Genomic DNA, 22,694 nt, shown 5'->3' with positions numbered 1-22,694 from the left:
AGCACGTAGTCCTGGACCTTGGAATGTGCCAGTCTGCAACATTCGGTGGTGGACAACTCTTTGCGCTGGAAGACCAGCAAGTTTCGGGCAGACCAAAGGGCGTCTTTCACCGAATTGATAGTCCTCCAGCAGCAGTTGATGTTTGTCTCGGTGTGCGTCCCTGGGAACAGCCCGTAGAGCACAGACTCCTGTGTTACAGAGCTGCTTGGGATGAACCTCGACAAAAACCACTGCATCTCTTTCCACACCTGCTTTGCAAAGACTCATTCCAGGAGGAGGTGGGCGACCGTCTCTTTCCCACCACAGCCAACGCGGGGGCACTGTGCGGAGGGGGCAAGACTTCGGGTGTGCATGAAGGATCTGACGGGAAGGGCCCTTCTCACCACCAGCCAAGCTACATCTTGGTGCTTGTTTGAAAGTTCTGGTGATGAGGCATTCCGCCAAATGACTTTGACGGTCTGCTCGGGGAACCATTCGACTGCGTCCACCGTCTCCTTTTCCTGTAGGGCCTTGAGGACATTCCGTGCAGACCACTGCCTGATGGACCGGTGGTCAAAGGTGTTTTCCCGCAGAAACTGCTCCACGAAGGATAGGTGGTACGGCACGGCCCAACTGCATGGAGCGTTCCGCGGCAATGTGGCCAAGCCCATCCTTCGCAACACCGGGGACAGATAGAACCTCAGCACGTAGTGACACTTGGAGTTTGCGTACTGACCTTGGCAAGGTAATCCAAGGTTGAAACACATCGCGTAGTAGATTTAATGCTACGCACATTAATGGAAGCAATTCTTCCACCCATTTTTTAAAAGTTATTTGTTGCTTCCCATACCATTTGTCCTCGCTAGTCCCAGTCCTTCGGGATGTTCCTGCATACCCATCGTGTGCGCAAGCAGTTTCACGTTGGTTGGGTTCAGAAACCCCTCCTGCTTTTTCATGCAGTGTTTGTTCCGCTCGGGTGACATCGGGGGGGTCTTGTAGGCAGAGAGGATTGGGTTGTCCTCAGCTGCTTCCATCTGTTCCTCCTCGAAAACATCACTGCTGCCGGATTCCCGGAGCTGAGGTGCGCCAGACCTGTCTTTGCTCCTGGTGTCCCGGAGCTGAGATGTGTTGGCCACGTCGTTACGTGTGGCACATTGGGGTTGGGGCACGCCAGGCCCATTACAGCATCCAGTGCCCGGGATGCTTTATCATCCATCTCGGAGTTCTGCCGCCTCTTTTGAAGGGGCTGTCGTTCCAGCATTCCCCCGTCCAGTGAAGAGGAGTTGTTGCAGTCTGTGTCAGAAGATAGCCTCCTCTTGCCACTGGTTTGGGTGTTGGCCTGTTCTGCTTTGGGGTGTTTTTTCCTTGTGGTTTTCCTCTGGACCACTTGCCACTGACCTGTTGTCCATCTGCTGCCTCCTCCTCCATTGATTCTGTCTGTGGAGGAGGGGTTTCCAGGCGCTGGGTAGGTGCTGGGTCGCTGGTTTTAGCTGCCTCTCCTTCCTTCTCAGGTTGAAGTTCCTCACTGCAAATATATTAAAATGCATGTGCAATATGAGACATAATACTAAAGGCCTTCCCGGGTATAAAATTGAAACCCGACCCGGGTCTGACCTGACCACATCCAACCCGACCTGGCCCCGAGTCCTTTAATTTTTTTCCGCACCTGACCCGACCCAATCCAACTACCGTAATAAAGTTATCAAACAGGTTATTGTGCTCTACCTTGTCCAAGTGTTGTGATCCTGTTAGTCCATTCTGGCAGCAGGCTATTCCTGCAGAATCATGCAGAGTTGGGAATCTGAGCCTGATCTCGCCACCAGGAACCAACAGCACACCCCACCCCCCAACTTTCACACATGAGCACTTTGTGACCGAGTTCATTGGATAGTGATCAGAGGTACAAACCTCGTGATTTCCTTACCCCCTCCCTTTTTTAGTCGACGCAGTTTTCGGAGGGTTGTAGTGCTGTGGAGATTTGGAGTGGTTTTGGGGGTGGGGGGTGGGGTGGGTGTGCAAGGCCATGAAGATTTGAACACGCGCAACACCGAGGCCAATTATCATTTTCTTACTGCTATTCCTAAGCTCAGTGAATTCAATACAGAGAAATTGGACTGGATACTAAATTTCAGTGAAAGGAAAGATTGATTGATTGGAAAAATGGCAGATCAGATAGCAGGCTTTCCCAGTGCTGTTTGATAATGTACAGTACTGCAGATTTCTGGTGCTGTCTGATTATTAGTCTACAGTACTGCAGATCTGCAGTATTGTTTGTTTGAAGACTTCTGGTTGATCAGCATGCACATAATGGCCAGCACCTCGATTGGCCTACAAAGCAAAAATAAAACAGATATATTAATGTTGACAAAGTATTTTGAACAATTTCTAGCACTGACATTTAATACAATTTTACATAAAGGTTAGTATCACTTAAAAAAAAAAATTCTTACCCTAGTTTATTTGATGTCATGGGTGAATCTCAACCCTCCAAAGCTTTCAGAGAGTCCATCTATCCTTTGAGATCTTAGTTTTTGTAGCACTGCCAGATAAACATACAATCAGCAAACCCTGCTTGTTAATTGCTTTTACACACTGGACTGTCCTGTTCCTCTATAAGATTCCAGTTCGTTCTTAGAAGAGATAAAGCATCCCAGAAGCCCTGATATGAAGTATTAAAATGCATAACAAATAATCTAACAGCAATCAAATACAGTTATGTATTTATTGAACATCTTTCTTCCAACTCCATGAGTACATAAAATTAAAGATCCCAACTCTAAGAGCCAAACTAAGTTTTTGTAGATAACTTTCATATACATACAGTATTTATTTTTTCTGTCAGAAATATCAGCCTGTCTCTTCCAAGACTTTCAAACAACATTTTGACTCCCTCATGATTTTTAAGCAGTCTTCTCATGAGATTATTCATTTTCTCTCTACAAAGAAAGACTTGCTCTTCTCTAGCATCTTTCACAACCTCAGGACCTCCCAAACCACTTTCCACCCAATGAAGGTCTTTGTGAATTGTAGTCACTGTTGTAAAGAAGGAAACGTTGCAGCTATTGCCCACAGCAAGCTCCCACAAACAGCACTGTGATAATAACCAGATAAAACAGAAACAAATCGCGTCAAACCGTAAATTAAAAAGAAAACAAATAGCCTACTCCAATGAAGCACCCAATAAGCAGTTAGATGAACATTTGATTTAGTAGTCTCAGTTACAGACATAGCAAGTAAGTCGTCTCAGTTACAGACATGGCAAAAGAAAAGAACAAAAGGTGTTATAAATTGTCCTGTGAAAAAAGAATAGAGTCAACAGTGGAAGGTGTAAGGGCAGTCCTCTGCTGGTTGATTGTCCTTCCAGCTACACTGAGGTTCCTCTCGCTGCTGCTACTGCTCGCCGGAATGCAAAGTATACTTCTAGCCAGCCTGGCTAATTTAGGGTATGCAACACTGTGTTCCTTCCACCAGCCCAACAGATCACGCTTCCTTGCCATCGCCAACACAGCAGGCCTCTGCTATGCACTGCTGCACTTCATCATTTGTGTCCACTTCTTCATGAACATTCTCCTATTCAGCAAGTTTGGTCACTGCTTTTTTGGCAGCTGTAGGTTCACTGTCAGCCACTTTCGTTTCCTTCACAGGGTCTTCTGTTTTAAAGTTGTTGATACGTCTGCACACTGCAGAATGAACTTCTTCGCTATCATGGCTGGACAACTTTCGCAACTGATTAAATTTAGGCCAGAGAAATGTTGCTATCTTGTGCATAAGCCACTCTCTGTGCCGTTGCCTACAACTGCTTGCATTGGAGTATCTGAAGAAAGTGGCATACAGAGTCGTTTAAAGTTTCTCAACCCACGGAATTACCAGGTTCAATGTAGGATACTGGTCTCTCTCGAGTTCCCTCTGAGCTTCATAAAATGGTCGGAGGAAATCAACCAAAAACTGCAAGACATCGGGGGCGATGTTTTCCAGCCTGTAGCTTTCCCCAGGCTGTTCCAGTTTCTCGTGCAGCTCATGATAAATATCCTGAATTGACTTCAGTGTCAGATACACAGTACTGTACCTCGTTTCTCCCATTGGATTTAAAGTTTTAGACAACTGTGCAGCAAGACCAGACTGTTTAACGTATGTCACCAAGGCTTTGGCATGAAGTATAGTTTCTACAACATCCGGAGCTTTGGAAGTTAATTCCTTTGGATCAAGTGAATGTTGAAGGACCGTGTTATTTACATGGTCCTGACAATCCAGACGCTGATATGGTCTAAGAGCAAGCAATATGTTAACATCTTGATCTTTCACCCAGAATAATTTATTTACATTTGCTGGGTTGAATCCAAAAGTATTGACGAGCAGCTTTAAAATCACATGCCTGATGTTTTCGCCAGTTTTGGCATCCTGCAGTGGAAACATTGTTGTCGTTAAAACTTTGACATTACGTTTAAAATCTACTGTGATGTAATGACTAGTTATTGACATATAATGGATTTTATGGTAGTCGTTCGTCCACATGTCAGTTGTCATTCCCACATTCACATCCTTCAGTATGTCAGTAATCTGAGAAATTAGTTATTTTCTCTTTTCTTCAGCCACATCACGACACCTTCTTGAAACTGTAATTGGATTTGGTAACACATTTGACACTGATACTCGACCGTATGTAATACCCACATTGATAAGCTCTTGTGCTGGCTCAACAAACCCTTCACCAGAGACAGTTTGGAAAGGTCGAATATTCTTGCAACAGAGGCTCACGCATTTGTCTGTAATTTGTGACTTCGTGTGAGTGGGTATGTTTTTTCACTCGTCTGTACAAGCGAAGTTAGGTACAACTGACTTGGCCCTGCTACGGGTCAAGTACAACCTTTTTCAATGGGCTGCTGCAAAAGATGAATTTCCCATCTTTTTGCTGTCATATTTTAGTAGAAGTTTGCAAGATTTGCATTGTACAAATCCACTTGAACTTTTACTATTGCGGAAAAAACAGCATTGAAATGTTTCCAAATGGAAGATTTACCTTTTCCAGCTACAGGACTTTCCGCTGCTAAACATTCTCCAGTAGACAGCATTCGTTTTACATCCATAGTGCACTGTAGTGCAGAATCACTTTTGGATGCATGGAAGCTACAGCATGAGTGCAATGACGTCATAGAGACACTCACTTGCTCACTGCAGAGTGTGGAGTCCGGATTGCACGTTTCCTGCCTTGACCTGAATGTTCAGTTGAAGATTACATCCTGGAGGCAGCACCCACATCCAGCCCGACCTGACCCAAGCCCGAATGCTGGACTTGGAAGGGAGACCCATGTCCTCGGATCCAGTTGGGTTCGGGTCAGGTAGCCATGCTTTACATAATACTCACTTTTTTTTTTAAAAACTAAGACTTTGAGCGTAAATTACCAGAGTAAATTCTGCATGCATTTATCACGCACATTTCAAAAAAAGACTCGAATTCCCTCTTTTTATTCAACTTGCCATAGGCACCCTTTCAGCACTTGAGTACCAGAAACTTCTCTGGTAATAATTCAGATATTACCTACTTCCATATCCTCTCTCTTGTTCTGTCAGTCATGGCTCAGTGGTAGCACTTTCTGCTTTGTGTCAGAAGCTTGTGGGTTAAAATCCTTCTCTCGTGACTTGAGCCCAAAATCTAGGCTAACACTCCAGTGCATTACTGAGGGAGTTCTGCACTGACAGAGGTGCTGCCTTTTGGATGAGGCATTAAACTAAGGTCCCATCTGCTCTCTCAGATGGCCATAAGAGGTTTCCAGGTACTATTTTGAAGAGGAGCAGGGGCGATCTCCTGGCCAATACTTATCCCTCGACCGACATCACAAGAACTGATTATCTGGCTGTTATCGCAGTGCTGTTTGTGGGAGCTTGCTGTACACAAATTGGTTGCTGCGTTTCCTACATTACAACTGTGACAATACTTCAAAAGTACTTGATTGACTGTGAAACATTTTGGTTCATCCTGAGGTCATGAAAGATGCTATATAAATGCAAGTCTTGCTTTTTTTTCTTTTCTTTTCCTAACTTAGCTCATTTGCCACTGAAACCCTCATCCATACCTTCATCACCTCTGGACTCAACTGCTTCCTTTCCAGGCTGAACTATAAAGCCACACTATAAAGTACACAAATTAGAGGAAATTATGATCAAAATTTATAGTGCTCTGTTCTGGTGACACTTTTTGGATATTGTATCTCAATGAGCAAAACTGGATACATGGAAAACATTCAAATGCTGGCGGGAGTGCAGAGAAGGGTCATAAGGCAGATCTCAATTGTTAAAGTTCTGAGCTGAACAATGAATGGAGAAAGCTGGCCTTTTCAGCTCAGAAAAGAAACATTTGAGAGATGACCTTATTTAGGTATTCAAGGTAGTTAAGGGAATGGAAAAAATAAATTCTGAATACTACTTGCGATGAAATTGAGAGCAGAGCTAGGTGACCCAAGTTCAAGCTAACAAAAGATAAACTTAGGATGTTCTTCACACACAGTGGTCATCAAATGGAATGGACTTCCAGGTGGAGGCAAAAAAAAAATGGAATCTTTCTAAGAACCAACTGGATACTGCAATGGGGGGACTTTAAGATCTTCACAGGAAGATGAATTAAGATGGGCTGAATGGCTTTGCTAATCTCTAACTATTTTGTGATTACGTGTCAGGGAACTGTTCTTAAATGAGTAAAATTGAAACTGAAGTAACTGTTTCAGTGGAGCACAATGAAAGTTGGACCCTATATGGTATGTGAACATTTGTCCAATGATCTTTTAAAACTGAAGTTGGATATCAGTGAGTTACCAGCTAATGATTTTCAGCATCTCTTGTACTGCTTTGAACATTAGTGGTATCCTGCACTGTGGAATTGGCCCTTCCAGTGGGTTTTCCAAATAATTTCCTAAAATAAAATGGCAAAAATCAGCACATGAAGCAGTAAAAAGTAAATAAATGATCAACTTTAGCTCCTTTACACCATTCACTTCCAATTCTCTTGTTTTGAATGTAGTGCAATTTGCCCCCTTAAACTAGGGATTCAGTTTATTTGACATGGGATTATATGATTGATTGTATGTACACTTCCTTCCACTCTGTAAAGCTTTTGAAAGTACATCTTTTTAAAGTTTCTGTTTTGCATTTTCAGTGTCTGTTGCTGTCCGACTCGGGTATCCACTATATCTTGGTCTCCTGAAACTGCTTGAGAATAAAGACACCCTCGCTAAGATTGAACTGTGAAACCCTTCCTCCTGATGATCATCTAATCTCCCTTCAGATGTAAAAGTCTGGATTGGTACCACTTGTGTAGGGGGATGGAATCTTGGCACCTTATATATCATTATTCTCCAATACAGTACAGTAATTTTCTACTGCTGTTAAGGCCATATTTCTGATTTAATTTCTTTGTATTTAGCAACATGGGCCTGTTCATATATTTTCCACAATGGGCAGACCACAATAAAGGTCCACATGTCCTTGTTACTTTTTCTGTTGTCACACACAAGAGGGTGTTTTATTCCCATGGTTAACTAGAGCAGCTTGGGTGCAGTGGGGGAGGGTTGGTTGACAAGAATGGAGTACAATGGTCTTTTTGGCCTAAGTATATCTGAGTGATGCAGCAAAAAGTTGCCTGTCTAATGGACAGTCTCTTGGTAACCAGGCCTTAGTAATGCAAATGAAGCCAAGCTTCCAGAATTGCTAGCTGCAATGCTCCCGATTAACGCAACGGTTTTCTGAGCCAAGATTTTGACATTTCTTTTTGTGGATTAACAGTCTGGTTGCTGATTAACTTGTAATCATGCAAATGAGGAGTAAATATTATAATTAATTGGTGCATTGGCCACATTGACATTGAAAACATAGCCTCAAAGTTTTGAAAAGATGTCATGGCTTTTGAATTTGTTGGACCTGTTGGTGTTTCTTTTATTTAACCTAACTTGCAGCAATAAGTGGTATTTTTATTGACAAAAAATCTTTTAAACTTCATGAAGGACCTTTTACAGACTAGCAGGTGCTCTGTCTCTGTCTATATATGTATGTTAACAGGGACATGTATGCAACAACCCTTCCAGAAAGAACTAATCAATAGAATGAAAATCAAGGTGCTATAATTGGCCTTGACACTCTTGATTAAATGTCAGATACAGCTTGATCTGCAATCAAATGCTGCAGGATTCAACTGTATTCCCATTGTTGGTTGTTGAGCCGGCCCCCGTTCGATGTATTTCTTTTGAGAGCCATTTATGCTTCTGTGGACTCAGTGTGGTAGTGAAACAAATGGACAAGGAAGGTTGCATCACTTTTTCTTGGTGGCATGTTTCTAAAAAGCTTGGGGCTCTTGCCTTTTATGTTCCATACCATTTGTGATAAAACTTAGAATTCCATTAGCACTTTATATAACCTGAGGCACTGCCTTTAGTGCCTTGTGAGTGTATACTCCCAAATCTCTTTAGTCTTCTGCAGAACCAAGCCCACTTCTATTCGGAGTATAATCATGACTGGACTATTTTTAAACCAAAATGTGTTACCTTACACTCATTGACATTGAATTTCATGTCATGTTTTAACCCATTATCTATAATCCGTTGCAATATCCTTTTAGTTTTACCAAAGAATTAACGTTATTTTATATTTTGGTATCATCTGCAACCATGAACAATGTCCTTAACTCCTACTATATGTTCTTCCCTTCTAACCAATTTTAAAAAAGGTAGTCTGCCATTCTTCACCTAATTTCAAACCTCTAATCTTCTAGAGTAGTCGCCAATGTTCACCTTATCAAAAGCTTTACTAAAGTTTGTGTCTTGTCCATACCTTCTGCAGTTCCCCTATCTACCATGTCTGTTGCCTCCTTCTGGAATTCTATATAATGTGAGCAGCATGATCGTCTCTTTTGAAATCTGTGTGAGTTACTTCTATATTCTCTTTATCTAGTTATGTGGTAAATTTATTCTTAACTCGAGACTCTTAAATGGTCCCCACCACCGATGTTAAACTAACTCACTGGTAATCACCTAGATTAGCACTGTTGGATATTTTAAAACATCTACATTGGTGACGCTTACCGGCACACATCAGCACTCAATAGAACCCTGAACTGTAATTGCGAGGACCTCTGAAAATCCTCTTCAGGAATCATAGGACATATTCCGTCAAACCTTGTGTCGTCAGTCATTCTTTAGCCAGACTAACTTATTTAAAATGTTGCTTACAATATCACTCATTTTGCTTTCAAACACCTGCTTTTTGATATCCTTCTCTTTATTAAAGACTGGTGCAAAGAACTTATCAAATGCCATCTTTCCTTATTTTCTCATTCACCTTCAGTTTCTTCATTATTATTCTTGTTGCTTCCTCGACCCGCTGCAATTTTAATTTGTTTCTGACCGTTTTCCTTATCCATGGCATCCTGAAACTACTTCTAGTTAACTCTTTTACTGGAATACATTTATCTGTACATTTGTTATCTCCCTTTAAAAATATCCCACTGTTGCTTCACAATTTCATTTACAATTACTTCTTCCCCTCACCTCAGTATGTTCGCTCCTCAACTTTCTAAAATCGGCCCTAGTCCAATGTTGCCTTCTAATTTCTGTAATGAATTGCTTTTTTAGTCAGATCAAAAAAAATGCTAATCTCAGCTTTTGCTGAATCAGGCACTGTTGTTTCTGCTGTTAGTAATTAATCCTGGAACTGATGCTTGGGAATGAATGAGTTTTAAAAAGCCATCCATAAATGTCAACATTTTCATCAAATAAAGAGTACTCTTTGTGGAGGGGATTAGTGCTGCACTTCTAGTCATCATTTTTTATTACTTTACTAAGTCACAGAATATGGCCAGTCTTACCTATTCCTACTGTCTTCTAATATAGCTGTTTATCTCTTTGCCTCTCTTCTGTCTCTTCTCTGCTGCTTCTCTCCATTCATTCTTTTTGTATTTTCCCTGTCCTCTTCCATTTCTTTCTTTGGGAGGTGGTTGGTAGTATAGGATGATGTGGCTGTCACTTGTGTCACATCCCCTACTTTTCAGATTTGAAAGGCTGTGAGGGACTATGGGAGAAGCTTAGAGAAAAGCTCAAAGGCTTTGGCATGTTATTGTAAGGTGATTGGTAGAGTAGGGTTGCTAAGAGATGAAGGATGCAAGCTGGTCGTGGAGAGTGATGTAATGGTCAAGACACTAAAGAAGTGTGGTGTTTCAGTTTCCACAGAGAAGGTGGATATTGAGAAGTAGATCCACCAGAAATCAGCGTGCTATAGTATTAGAGATATTACTTACATTTAAAATCGACAAATAACCATGGTTTTTATTGTGTACATTTGAGGATTCTGAGAAGATTGGAAAGAAATAATGTTGGCTCTGACTACAACTTTCCAAAATGATGTGGAAGGGAAAGTATTCCCAGAGAACTTGCAGCTTTAGGTCCTTTTGTGTTTAGTGACAAGTGGATGAGGTTTGGGCTGTGCAGAAAGCTGGGTGAGAGAAGGTTGTAGGATGAATGAATGATTTGACACTGGTAGGCATGCACTTTACATACAAAAACAATTAGCAATATGTTACTTTTATTTTTAAAGACAGTTTATTGCTTTCCTTCAGACTGTCCAGTTCTTTTGTTAATGTTAATTGTGGGGAGGAGCATCACAACATTTTGAAGAGAATAATGCTGAGGCAGCCAGTTTGCTTTTGCATCACTGCTGGGTTCTATAATGCTCAAAACACATGGTATACAGTGGCAGATGGCAGTCAGTTCACATAATTCATCTAAACAAATCCAATGTAATATAGTGCTGCTGGTCCAAAATTCAACACCCAATATTTGCATAATTTACAGATTGACAGAGAATCCTAATATTACAAGGTAATATAAATTGATTGTAATTCAAAAGGGTTTCTCCTAGATATAATTAACTGTATACGAGCTGTAGGTTAAACTTTTCAAAATTATTTTTCTTACTATTCTTAGTTGTGATGTTCAGTACTGGAGTAAGGTTTAGCCAAGTATAGCAAGAAATATGATGCAAAGACTGAGACAGCATGCTGTTGAACATAATGGAATGGTCTTTATTTTGTTTTACTTTCACTTCCTCTTTCACCTCCCTCTGCTAGCTCGTGTGCATGGTAACCTCTAGTGAACAATATGTGCAATGCAATTCTCAAAACACTACACCAGCCAATAATGAAACGTTAAAAAAAAAAGGTATTTCTATGGATACCTTTACTAGGTGACAATGTCCCTTTATATGTATTCCATGTTAATTGTTCTACTCAAATTATTTTCCAGTTATAAAGTTCTTGTGTTGCTGACTGAAGTTGAGTTTCCATTGATAGTTTTGACATTGTGGTCAGATTTAGCCATTCTAGTTTGGGATTTGCTTCTTGCTGAATATGAACTCAATGATTTTATTGTGATTAGATGGTTGTTGCTGTGTTTAGACACAGTTTGAATGTCTTCAGCAGCCCTGCTCCCTTTCATAGACCCCTAGAGTTTGACTCAGAAGCAAAACTCCATTGTGGGAAACAGTGCTTCACTATTTTTTTCAATTACCTCTTCAAACTCAGTAATCTCAGCAAGTTTACACTTCGAAAAGTTTATAGGTTGGAGCAATTCTAGGTTGCTGCTGTCGAAGCTATTCATGGTATTAGCTGCCAGCAAGTTGTGGCCTGTAGACCACCAGTTCCTTTGTTCTTTAAGTTCCATTATGGGGAGAGGAAGGAGCGATTTAAGCAAATATATCAAGAGATGAAATCATTAATTATCGGTAGAGATAAGGAACAGGGGAGGGTGCTAAATATTGGGTGTATTTTATAAACTTCCTGATTGTGATAATTTAATAAAGGAATGTGTATGTCGATCAAGGAAACCTGTGGGGAGAAAATGTTAATGGCTGATTTTAACTTGCATATAGATTAGGAGAGAAATCGCAGCGCAAGTAGAAAGGGGGAATATATTTATTAAATCTATCTGAACTGCATGCCGTCACCCCAATCATGAAGGAAATAATTGATTTAGTCATTATGAACCATAAATAGTTAGTAATATAGTGATAAGCAACCACCTTGGAAATTGTGACCATAGTAAGGGGCATTTTGGGCATAGTGCCTCATGGTGAAAAGCTAGGACCCTTGCTCCGAACTAAGGGACCATGACTTGTCAATTTGCACAAATCTGATTGGCTAATTAAATGACTTGGTTTGGAGAATAGGGAAGAGAATATTCAAGTTTGCAGTTGATATCTATGATATGATGTATGGAGAATTGCAAGGGAGGCCTTAAATTTCAAAAGGACATAGATTAAGTGAATGGGCAGAAGAATGGCAGATAGAGGCCTAAAAATGCTTTGGGCCTGTTTTTGAGCCTAGATTCAGAGCTGTACCTGAACTGAGGTCCATGAAATGATGGAAAGTGGTTCTTGGGTCTCATCTGCAGACTCTGGGCAAGTTGCCCTGGACTGACTTGTAATGCAAGGGATTTCAGTAGCTCCCTAAGTAGAATATTTCACTGTTGAGAGCACATGGAGATAGCAGCAGCTGCTACTGGAGGGGCGAAGTGGCTCACATGACATGATGGAGCATCAGTGAAGCGGCTGCCGTGGTGATGATAATCCCCATTAGAATGAAAGAAAAATAATTACAGCCTGATTAATTGAAACAACATCATCACAAATCTGCCAGATTAAAAAGCACCACACAAGGATCAAGGAGTGATGCAGCACCAGCTTATTTCATTATAAATTGAGCAATTGATTTGTTATCAGTCAGATCGGCTCAAAGACAGGACCTCTCAGTGTGTCCCTGAAATTGTTGTGTACTATTCTTGTATTTGGGTAGAAAATTGCTCTAGATGCTGTATGTGTGGAAATTCACACCACGTCTCATTATGCCAAACCCATTACATTATTGTGAGGGAATCCTCCCTTGTACAATAGACTTGACATTTGTGTTTCCTCTTTTATTTCCTCTTGTATGAATTGAGCAATAACTACAATTTTGATCTTTTTTTCCTTCTTATCCAAAGTTAATAGCTATCACAGTAAATGTAGGAATGTTGCTACAAACAGCCTAAATGAAGTCCTTTAACCTCCACAAAATGGACAAATGTTGCAATTGAAGGATGTACGAAATCCAACAATATTCCAAATCTGCTGTATATGGGGATATTATTGGGCATGACTGTACCATTACAAAGATTGGGCAGTGATGTTTCTCCATGTCTCTTTGTCTCTGCTGTGTCACATATAGAGCACACAGACATGTTTTAATTGATCAGAAAGTCAATGTTAAACATCTGGCAAAGGAACAAGATCCTGTTGACATCAAATACAAAAAAAATCTGAAGCACCAATAACAGCAAATAGACTAGGGGTTAATGTGAAAACAAAATATATTGATAAATGCATGTAATGCCTTGGGATACTGGCCACTTCCTGGCACCCTGCTCAATTGATTATTGCTTCTAGGCAAGCCTATTGACTGTTCAAACGTAGTTGGCATCAGAAGCTGATACCCAGGGATATGAACTTGCCAATAGGTGTCACCAGCAGGAACTCTTGTTGACTGTTCCCTCCTCAACTCAGTAACACTGAGACCAGTTGTAACTTACCTGCTGAGGTCAACTAACTCAGCACTGACTGAGGTTTGTACTTGGCAGCCTTGTCCTTGTAGATTCAATTCCACAAAGGGAAGTTTGTTTGCCAACTGAAGGCGATTTCTTGTTTAAAATTGCAAGTGTGAGGAATTCCTGAATTTTGGACTTTTCACTTGGAGGCATCTCCAGGCACAGAATTCTTTTGCTATGTACATCTGCAAGTGCAACATTAAGCTTCCCAATACCTTCCTTTTGAGTTGTCTGCACTTATCACGCTGTTGATTTTTAAAAAAATATTTGATCCATGCAATATTCTGGTTGATCTTCCAGAACTGCTGCTTTCTGAATGAGTAATGCATTGAAAGTGAGATTCAGTTGTAGTACTGACCTCATTAAGCTGCAAGTCAGTGCTGACTAAACATTTGTTCACAAAGGATAGCAAAAACCTTGCTTCTTGCAAGTTGGACAGGTGGTCTATGAATTTAACAGGCCATTTTCACAGCAGCCAGTCGAGCTCTGTCTCCTTCCAACCACCTGGACTGTACTTATTTTTCTGTGGAACTATACTCTGCTGAAATACCTCATAATCCTAAGTTTTAAAAAAAAATTGTATAGTTGCCATTATCTCTATCATTCACCTGTTTTGGCTTTAAAACTGCTAGTTAGTAGCAGTGTAGGAACAGATAGGTTTGTTTGGTTGTGCTACCTGCTATGATAATGCGAGCTATATTCCCTCTTTGTGAGGTCACTGGCAAAGAACTTAATGATGAGAAGTGCCACACAAAATATCTGCTCCCAGGCTTCTCCTGCCAGCAATTTTAAAGGATAAAACACAATCACAAGAAACAACTGAGATAAGTGCCTCTTCATTTACAAATCAGGAGTTTTTCTTAATAAAATGTGACAGTCTTAACTTGCTGTTCTAGAATTTAAGTGCCATACACAGGAGAGCTTGGTGGAAAAGTTGCTGAGAATCTGTAACTTTATACTTGGCCTTGTTGAGGATGAATCATTGAATGGTTACATCAAGAAGGAGACCATTCATCCCATCATGCCTGTGCTGGCTCTCTAAAAGAGCAACTCAGCTAGTCCCACTCCCCTGTCTTTTCTGCATAGCCCTGCAAATTTTTTCTCTTCAGATAATTTTCCATTTTGAAAGCCACAATTGAATCTGTCTGCACCACACTCTCAGGCAGTGCATTCCAGAACCTAACCACGCACTATGTTTTAAAAAAAAAAAGTTTTTCCTCATTCCGCCTCTGGTTCTTTTGCCATTCACCTTAAATCGGTGTCCTCCGGTTCCCAACCCTTCTGCCAATGGGAACAGTTTCTCTCTGTCTACTCTGTCCAGATCCCTCATAATTTTGACCACCTCTATCAAATCTCCTCTCAACCTTCTCTTCTCCAAGGAGACATGCCCAGCTTTTCCAATCTATCCACATAACTGAAGTTCCTCATCCCTGAAACCATTCTTATGAATCTTTTCTGCATCTTCTCTAATGGCTTCACATCCTTCTGAGAAGCTTTACTCAGCAGGGTCTTTTATAGGCATGATCCAATGCTGAGTAGAGGTAAATAGTTTTTAATCCCTTCAAAAGATTTTGCTGTTCGTATAGATCTGGCATATCCAGTTGACACAAAAATTTAATTTTGTTGTACACCAATGTAATTGCAGTTGCAAATGATTGCTCAATGGTTCATTGATGCTTTCCTTTTGTTTAATGTTGTCTGCTCTCAAAGATTCTTGCATTTTTGTAGCAGTGCAAAGAATTATGGCTCAAGCAATGGGAAGAAACTGATGGTTGTCTGAGTTGAGGAAGAATACAGACATCAATTATTCAAGCACTTTGCTTCAGGACAGGAACAGATTCATCCTGGCTTCCTGCGGGAGACTGTTAGAATTGTGTTCCTGCACTGGCACTGTGATGAGTTGGTGTTTTTAAAGGCAATGTAGAGATGTGTTTGTTCATTCTCAACACTTTGAGCTGTAAAAATCTGTAGTAAATTAATTTATTTTCAACTGCTTGACAGAAAATTTGCTTTTTTTAAAATCAAAAAACTATAATTGGGATTTATTTACATGTTCATTCCTTTGATTCTTTTTCAGGATTGTTGATTTCAGATCAAGATTCCTTTGTCAGGCCATTATACTAATAACAGGTACCACCATTTATTTATCTATTAAGCTCAATATATCTTCAGTTGGAAGATAAAAAAAAATATTTTTTAAATGCATTAACTTAAAGATTTTCTTCACGATCAAATTTTGCTGGATACTGCTGTTTATCATGACAAAAAGAAACACAACATTCTGGCCACCTTTAATATAACGAAGAGTGTTTTACGAGAGCACAAAAATTGCATGCATTTCTGGACCAGTATGTTCCCACTGTGCTTATGTTATTGCACTCTGCAGGCTGAATGGTTATGCATGATTAATACAAAAACACTTTCATGGGCTGTATTATGTTGCCAGCTGCGGAGTTTAAGCACTGGTAGGTGTATTGCCGAAATACTAGAATTGATAGCGCAAATGCATAAAGCATAGGGAGACTGCTGTGTTAATCCCATAATGCGGGCAAGTATGTTCTACCAGTTAATATTCTTGAATGCATATTTTATATAGCACTGCTGTAGAATATAAATTGGCTTTAGTGCCCACTGGTTTCTGTTGTGATGTGGTGAACTTGCATAATTTATAACTCCAATCATGCTTATCTTCTTTCTATTACCATTCTTCCACTTTAAAAAAAAAATCCCTTCTTCTTTTGTAGCTAGTTGTGCCACTTATCCTCTTCCAGCTAGGAATGTAGGCAGTTTCTGAGAGCAGGGGTAACACTCTGGTTTGATAAGACAAGGAGGTGTTGCCTGAGATCCCTAATGTTGTGATGCAACATTTTAAGCATTTATTCTAATCCACTCCCTCTCCCAACCTGTCAGGATTTGCAAATGGCTTAATCTTGGACCTCAATAAAGCTATTGCTGGTCTTTTCTGAGTATTGTTTTTTATTTCTGCCTTAGCAAATGCGTGGTGCACTGCAGTATTCCTAGGCTACCAATATATTAGTTGGACTCTTCAACTTCAAGTGTCAGATTTGGGTTAAAGGCCAAGGCTTATAGTGCTATCTTGATGAAAAGAATAGGAGATAAGTCTGTGGAAGTCAAGCATGTTTTAAGGTGATGTCAAGCTTGAGTTTTATGTCTTGTAGATTACAGGGGAAAATAAAATTGTTGCGCTGTGAAACAATGAGTTGGAGCACGAGACGTTGTGGCAATTTTTCACAGTGAGAAGGATACGGAAGGATATGTGTGACAACTCGAATGAGCCTTTGGAGCAACATAAAAGGAAATTCAGGGAAGCACCAATCTTGATAGTAATGATGAAGTAGTGACAATAAATATTATAGTAGAGGCAGACATTCAAGACTAAAAATTGAGTTAGAGATTCTCAGGGCAAGCTTTTTTTTCTTATATCCTGCCCAGGAAGTGTGTGGAAGATGTTAGAGGAGATGTCCCAGATATGGGAACAGTATTCAGGTTTTACCTGCTAAGGTATGTGATAAAATGAGTTGTATGAAATTCATGATACAGGCAATAATGTGTTCAGTGAGGTGAAAATTCAATATTTAAGTTCTTGTGATATCAACAGTAGCAGTTCAGTTTGCACAGCACAGAAATGTCAACAGAATCGTCAGAGATGCAGTTTCAGTTATTATCTCCTCCTCCATCGCTGTTTTTTGAATATATATCCCAAAGTGGTTTCTTGAAACAGATAGTTGACTTCATCAGGGTGCAGAAAGCACTGGAGTTTCCTAGGACCTGTGCGAGTGGGTGACCTGTTGTAAAAATTTGAAGAGTTTGCAGTGGGCTTATTGTTGATTCTCTGTCAAAAGGACCAAGCTGAATGCTATTTTCCTATTCTGTATGCTATTTCTTAGTCTGGACAAAAAGTTTTCTTTCCTTCTTGGGAAAGCTGCAGGCTTAATGTATTTCTGCAGTGTTGAGATTATCAATGAATTGTGATACATTGGAGTGCTGGTATAATACTATGACAGTGTTTGGCTGTCTCAGCACTGTTGAACATTTAGGGTTGATGTTTCCTTCCATCAATCACTTTAACTGAAAGAACACAGGAACATAGGATCATGGATGGGCCATTTTTGTTTTGTTTTGTTATGTGTTTAATCTAATAGCCCCGAAGTAGGGCAATTCTAAGACTGCACATTTCTGCTAAGGGCAGGTGATTGAAAAAGTTGCAGCTGCTTATCGCTAAGAAATAGTTCATTCACAGGATCCTCTGCTAAACTGCAAAAATGAATCTATTAGGATGGGAGGAACAAATTATTACAGAAGTATACCACTTTCAGTTGGATGTGTTAGACCTCTGAGAGTGAGCAGTGCACAATCCATTCTTTTAATATTACTGGTCAATTTTTCAAAAAGGTTCTTTACTTTTGACGGACCTTATTGTTGTGTCCGCTTTAAATAGAGAGCCCTTGTTCCAAGTTGATAGCAGAATTGGACTCTATCCTGTCAGCAGAATCAGTGCATAGGCAATTAGGGATGGGCAATAAGTGCTGGCCTAGCCAGTGACACCCACATCCCACAAACGAATAAAGAAAAAGAACCAGTTGTGACGTATCATATTCCTTTAATAATTAACAAAATATCATTGTTCCTGCAAACATGTAAACAGAGAAAAAAACTATTAAAAATTCTAGGGAGCTATGTATTGGAAAGGCTTCATCATGAATTGGGAATTGTGATGATAGAACGTTAGAATTTCTGCAGGGGATGGGAGGAGGAAGCTAGAAGAAGCTGCAGTGGTCCCCTTCATTGGCATACCAGCAACACGTTAAATCTTGATGAGATTGAATTGATATCATATTCTCTGTCCATTTCCACATCCCAAAAAGGAATTGTTAACAATTGAAATAAAATCAGGTGTACATATTTGACAGCTGTCACTGCACTGGTGATGAGAGTAGTCCCTAACATGTTTGTCATATACAGTCTTTCTGTTTCCAGCTCTGAATACAGAGAAACTCCAAAACCTTTCGGGCACAAAAAGTCTTCCTTACTTTATTTATAGAGAATGCTCCTGCTGTATATGCGGGCTGTATTCAGCACTAATTTAATGGCACTTATTAAACTTTCATTACCAATTATCCTAAACCTGCTGATTCTGCCCACAAATGCCGATTATTTTAGATTTGCAATGTGAATTGCAGTGTACCTGACACATGTTAAACGCTGCAATGCTTATGCAATATTCAATTCCCCAAGGTGAGTAGTTAATATTATTTGTGTGACTTCACAAAGGCAGAGAGTGGAACCTTTTTCTCCTGGATAAAGAATCAGATCCATATAGCATTCATCATGAACACATTTGACAGCCATTTCAAAATCATTCTGTGTGGGGTGAATTGAGATCCTGTTTTACCTGAACAATGTTTTGAAATAGGTTCTTTCTTTTGTTCCACTTTATTTGTGAACAAAATGAGACAAGAGAAATGGAAGTGTGTCGTTGGGAAGTTTTTAGCAAGAAGGACAGCAATATACGGCAGACGCAGAGGAAATTTGAGGGATGCATCGTTGTCTGAAGATATTAGGAAGATGCATGTGCTTTTGTCGAATGTTTGAAAATGAGTTTTTCCCTCTTCACAAATAGTGCACATAAAGTCAGAGATGGAAGGGCTGCTTATTCCAAGCTTGTTCCTTGCCAGCACCAGATCTACATCAAGCATGTGCGAAGTGTCGAGGAAAGCACTGACCATTTTGAGAGGTGATGTTGGATTCAGACATTGTTTGGGCAACTTCAATGTTTTCTTGTGATAATCTGAACAAAATTGGTAGGTCTTGTTTAACACTGCTGAGAAATCTCTAGGTTGTTGGAACGGTTAATGCGTTGTAGGGTTGCTGAGCCAGTAACTTATGATTTCTAGTGCTGAAAGCAAAGAAGTTTTGGTATTTGAGTCTCTGGAGAACACAACCCAATTCCTACTGACGCATTATACTGAAAGAAGGCGTGCAAACAGAATGAGAAATAAGACTGACCTTTGTGGCAGGGTAGGCTTCATGTTTATGGTTTTGACTTTCTATACGAGCTGATGTGTAGCAATCAATAAAGCAGCAAAAGTGTCAATTGTATTTATGATGAAAATTGATACATAGCCTTGGAGAGTGATGGAAATTTCGCACTGAATTGTGCTTAAATTTCACAGCTGCTTGCTGACTTTTTGGCTTTGACAGGTTACGGGGGAAAGGAGACTCACTTTCTTTTTTTGATTGAGCTTCTAAAGAAGTGCAGTGACTGGGTGAGAAACACCAATACTTTGCTTGCTAACTTAGACCTGTTGTCCCCACATACATTCCTGACAACAAGAGGATAAGAGCAGCTGCTAGTCTCAGATTCAAAGCATGCTACCCTGTAAGTCCCAACAGGTTAGTGGGAGAGCTTAAAGTAACCTTGGCTCCAGAAGGATCCCCAGTTCTCCAGCAGCACAGGTTAAATCTTACCTCTCTTGCAATTGCACTATTGATGCACATTCTTAGAAAAAAAATTACAGAAGTACCAATGCCTATTTTTAATTGTTACCATGAAATAATTGCTCTGAAATCCGACTGCTTGAAGGGAAGACTCCAACCCAAGTTTGTAGTTGATAAAGTTCAGCTATGTCTGAGCAGGCTTTCTTCTTTTAGCCTGATGGTCATGCAAGTGCAAGGTCTTCCAGTGAGTCGTGATCTTCAGCTACATTGTTTTGTTACATGATCGTGGAGTTAGGGGTTCACACAACCTGGAAGTAACTTGAACGCTGGTTGGATAGAAATTGCACAATTGCCTTTATACACTTCTGAAATACTTTTGAAAGAAACTGGAAAATTGAACCTTGATCAGGGTTTAGTTGAACATTTATTGGGTTTCAGCACCACTCGTCCTTTTGCATTCTCTCAAATGTGTGTTTTTTTTAAAAAATGAACTGATTTTGTCAGTTGGAAGAGTGATGCATCATTTCAGCTGTGTGAAATTATGCACGTAATTCAGTGACATTTTTGTGATTGAATGAGTTGTTTAAATGCAAGTTAGATCATTATGTTGTGCATTAGGCAAGCAAAGATTTAATGCACCATTTCCTGAAGATGGTATGCTTTAAAAATGTAGTTCTTTAACTTAATGGTGGAAAAATGGGAGTAGAATTCAGGCTGCTGTTGGGAATGAGTAAGACTGCAGTCTCTGTCTTCCCATCCCATCCACTGCCAAGTTAGTTGAAAGTGACCAGCTTGATTTTCTGAGCCAAGGATTACATAGAAATTACAACACAGAAACAGGCCGTTTGGCATAACCAGTCTGTAGTGGTGTTTATCCTCTATATGAGCAGTAATCCTAATCTCATGTGCTTGTCCAGCCCATATCCCTTTATCTGCCTTTCCTTCAACCATTGACCTAACCTATTCTTAGAATTTCGAATAGAGTGTGCTTCAGTCACTAACTTTGGTAGTGAATTCCACAGCCAGATAGCCCTCTGTGTAAGTAAACGAGTTTTCTGAGATATCTTGCTTTAATCTTATATCGATGTCCCCTTGTTCAAGACCCCTCAACCACTAGAAACAGTTTGTTGTTATCTACCTTGTCCTATCCCTTCATAATTTTAAGTACTATTAGATCATCCCATAATCTCCTCTGTTCATGCAAATACAGCCCCAAATTTTGAAGTGTTTTGGAAGAATGTTAGTGAGGGTGTTAGTGATTGAAGCATCAACAATTATATATTAAGTGTTCGCTACTCCTTCAAAGGCTGGTGAGCTCTGCTGCAGTTCTGCTCGTGTGCAAGCAATTGCTTGTCATGTAACTTCTATTTGAGAAACCTGAATCAAGGGTTAAGACACATAGTGGAAGACATCACCAACATTAAAGAGTAAAAGGGAAAACAAGGTAAATCTGCAAGGCGTGTTCGAGGAATGCTCAGCCTTCAGTTCTGCTGAGGTCATTAACAAAGGTGATGCACAACAACTTGCATTTATATAAAGCAAAAAATATAGTAAAACGTCCTAAGTGGCTTCACAGGAGCATTATCGAATAAAATTTGACACCGTGGCACCTATTAGGACAGGTGACTAAATGGTTTAAAAAAGCATCTTAAAGGAGGACAAGGAGAGTAGTTTAGGGAGGAAATTACAGAGCTTAGGCTCTGGATACTTGAAGACATGGCCACCAATAATGGAGCGAAAGCATCAGTGTTACACCTCTCCCCATCTCTCTAACCCCCTAATATTCCCTGAGAAGTCTACTTTTCTCCAGCCTGGCTTTTTCCACCACCATTGATGGTGTTGTCTTCTGTTGTCTTCCACAGCATTCTGGAATTCACTTCCTAAACTTCCATGTCTCCACCTCCCTCTGATCCTGTAAGATCCTACTTAAAACCCACCTCTGTGACAAAGCCTTTAGTCAACCCTTCCACCCACCTCCACCTCTCCAATTACTTTGTCTCCACTTCCATTTTTGCCTGATTATTGTTAAAGTGCCTTGAGACATTTTTCTATGTTAAAGGTGCTGTACAAGGGAAGGATTTCGTTTTTATTGCTAATGTTGAAGCAGCATAACAGAGATGAGCATTGGAGGCTTACAAGTTTCCGAAGCCGATAAAATCATATTTTTCTGCTTTACTAAAGGCAATTATTCCCCTTCTTCCTTTTAGTGCCAACTTTATCCGCCTACTTCATCTCCTTAAGAGTACAGTTCTGTGGGGTCCAGTCACCCTCTAATCTCATGTCCAAGTGGCCATTATTCACTTGTGTGTTTCAAATATGAGTGTCAGTCTGCGGGATGCATGGCTGTGGGAGGCATTAAAGTCCAGCAAATCCTATCCTCAGCCAACATCCACAGATGTACACTCCCAGTAAGGGTCACTGGAAAGCAATAAGAACATAAGAGATACGAGCAGGAGTAGACCACACGGTCCTTCGAGCCCGCTCCGCCATTCAATACGATCATGACTGATCAAGTGGGGAAATCTTGGCAGATTTTCCACTCTTGAACAGAGGGGCATTGACGTCAATTGTTCGAACCATGCTGCCACCAGCTGAGATCAGCAAACTTGGAAGACACCTGGGACCTTCACAATAGTGAAATGC

The 22,694-nt window shown here is 40.3% G+C and overlaps 1 protein-coding gene across 10 annotated transcripts in view; it reads left to right on the top strand.

The window, feature by feature from the left end:
• Window positions 1-22,694, top strand: part of LOC137373900 (alpha-(1,6)-fucosyltransferase) — a 904,043-nt gene that overhangs the window by 162,398 nt on the left and 718,951 nt on the right. For all 10 annotated transcript variants that reach the window (XM_068039463.1, XM_068039461.1, XM_068039460.1 and 7 more), the window contains one exon: window positions 15,670-15,722. The gene's annotated coding sequence lies outside the window, so the exon portion shown is untranslated. The remainder of the gene's footprint in view (window positions 1-15,669; window positions 15,723-22,694) is intronic.

This window comes from Heterodontus francisci, chromosome 9 (assembly GCF_036365525.1).
Source record: "Heterodontus francisci isolate sHetFra1 chromosome 9, sHetFra1.hap1, whole genome shotgun sequence".
NCBI lineage: Eukaryota > Metazoa > Chordata > Chondrichthyes > Heterodontiformes > Heterodontidae > Heterodontus > Heterodontus francisci.
Note: the sequence above shows the minus strand (reverse complement) of the source record. Positions and strands in the feature narration are given on the sequence as shown.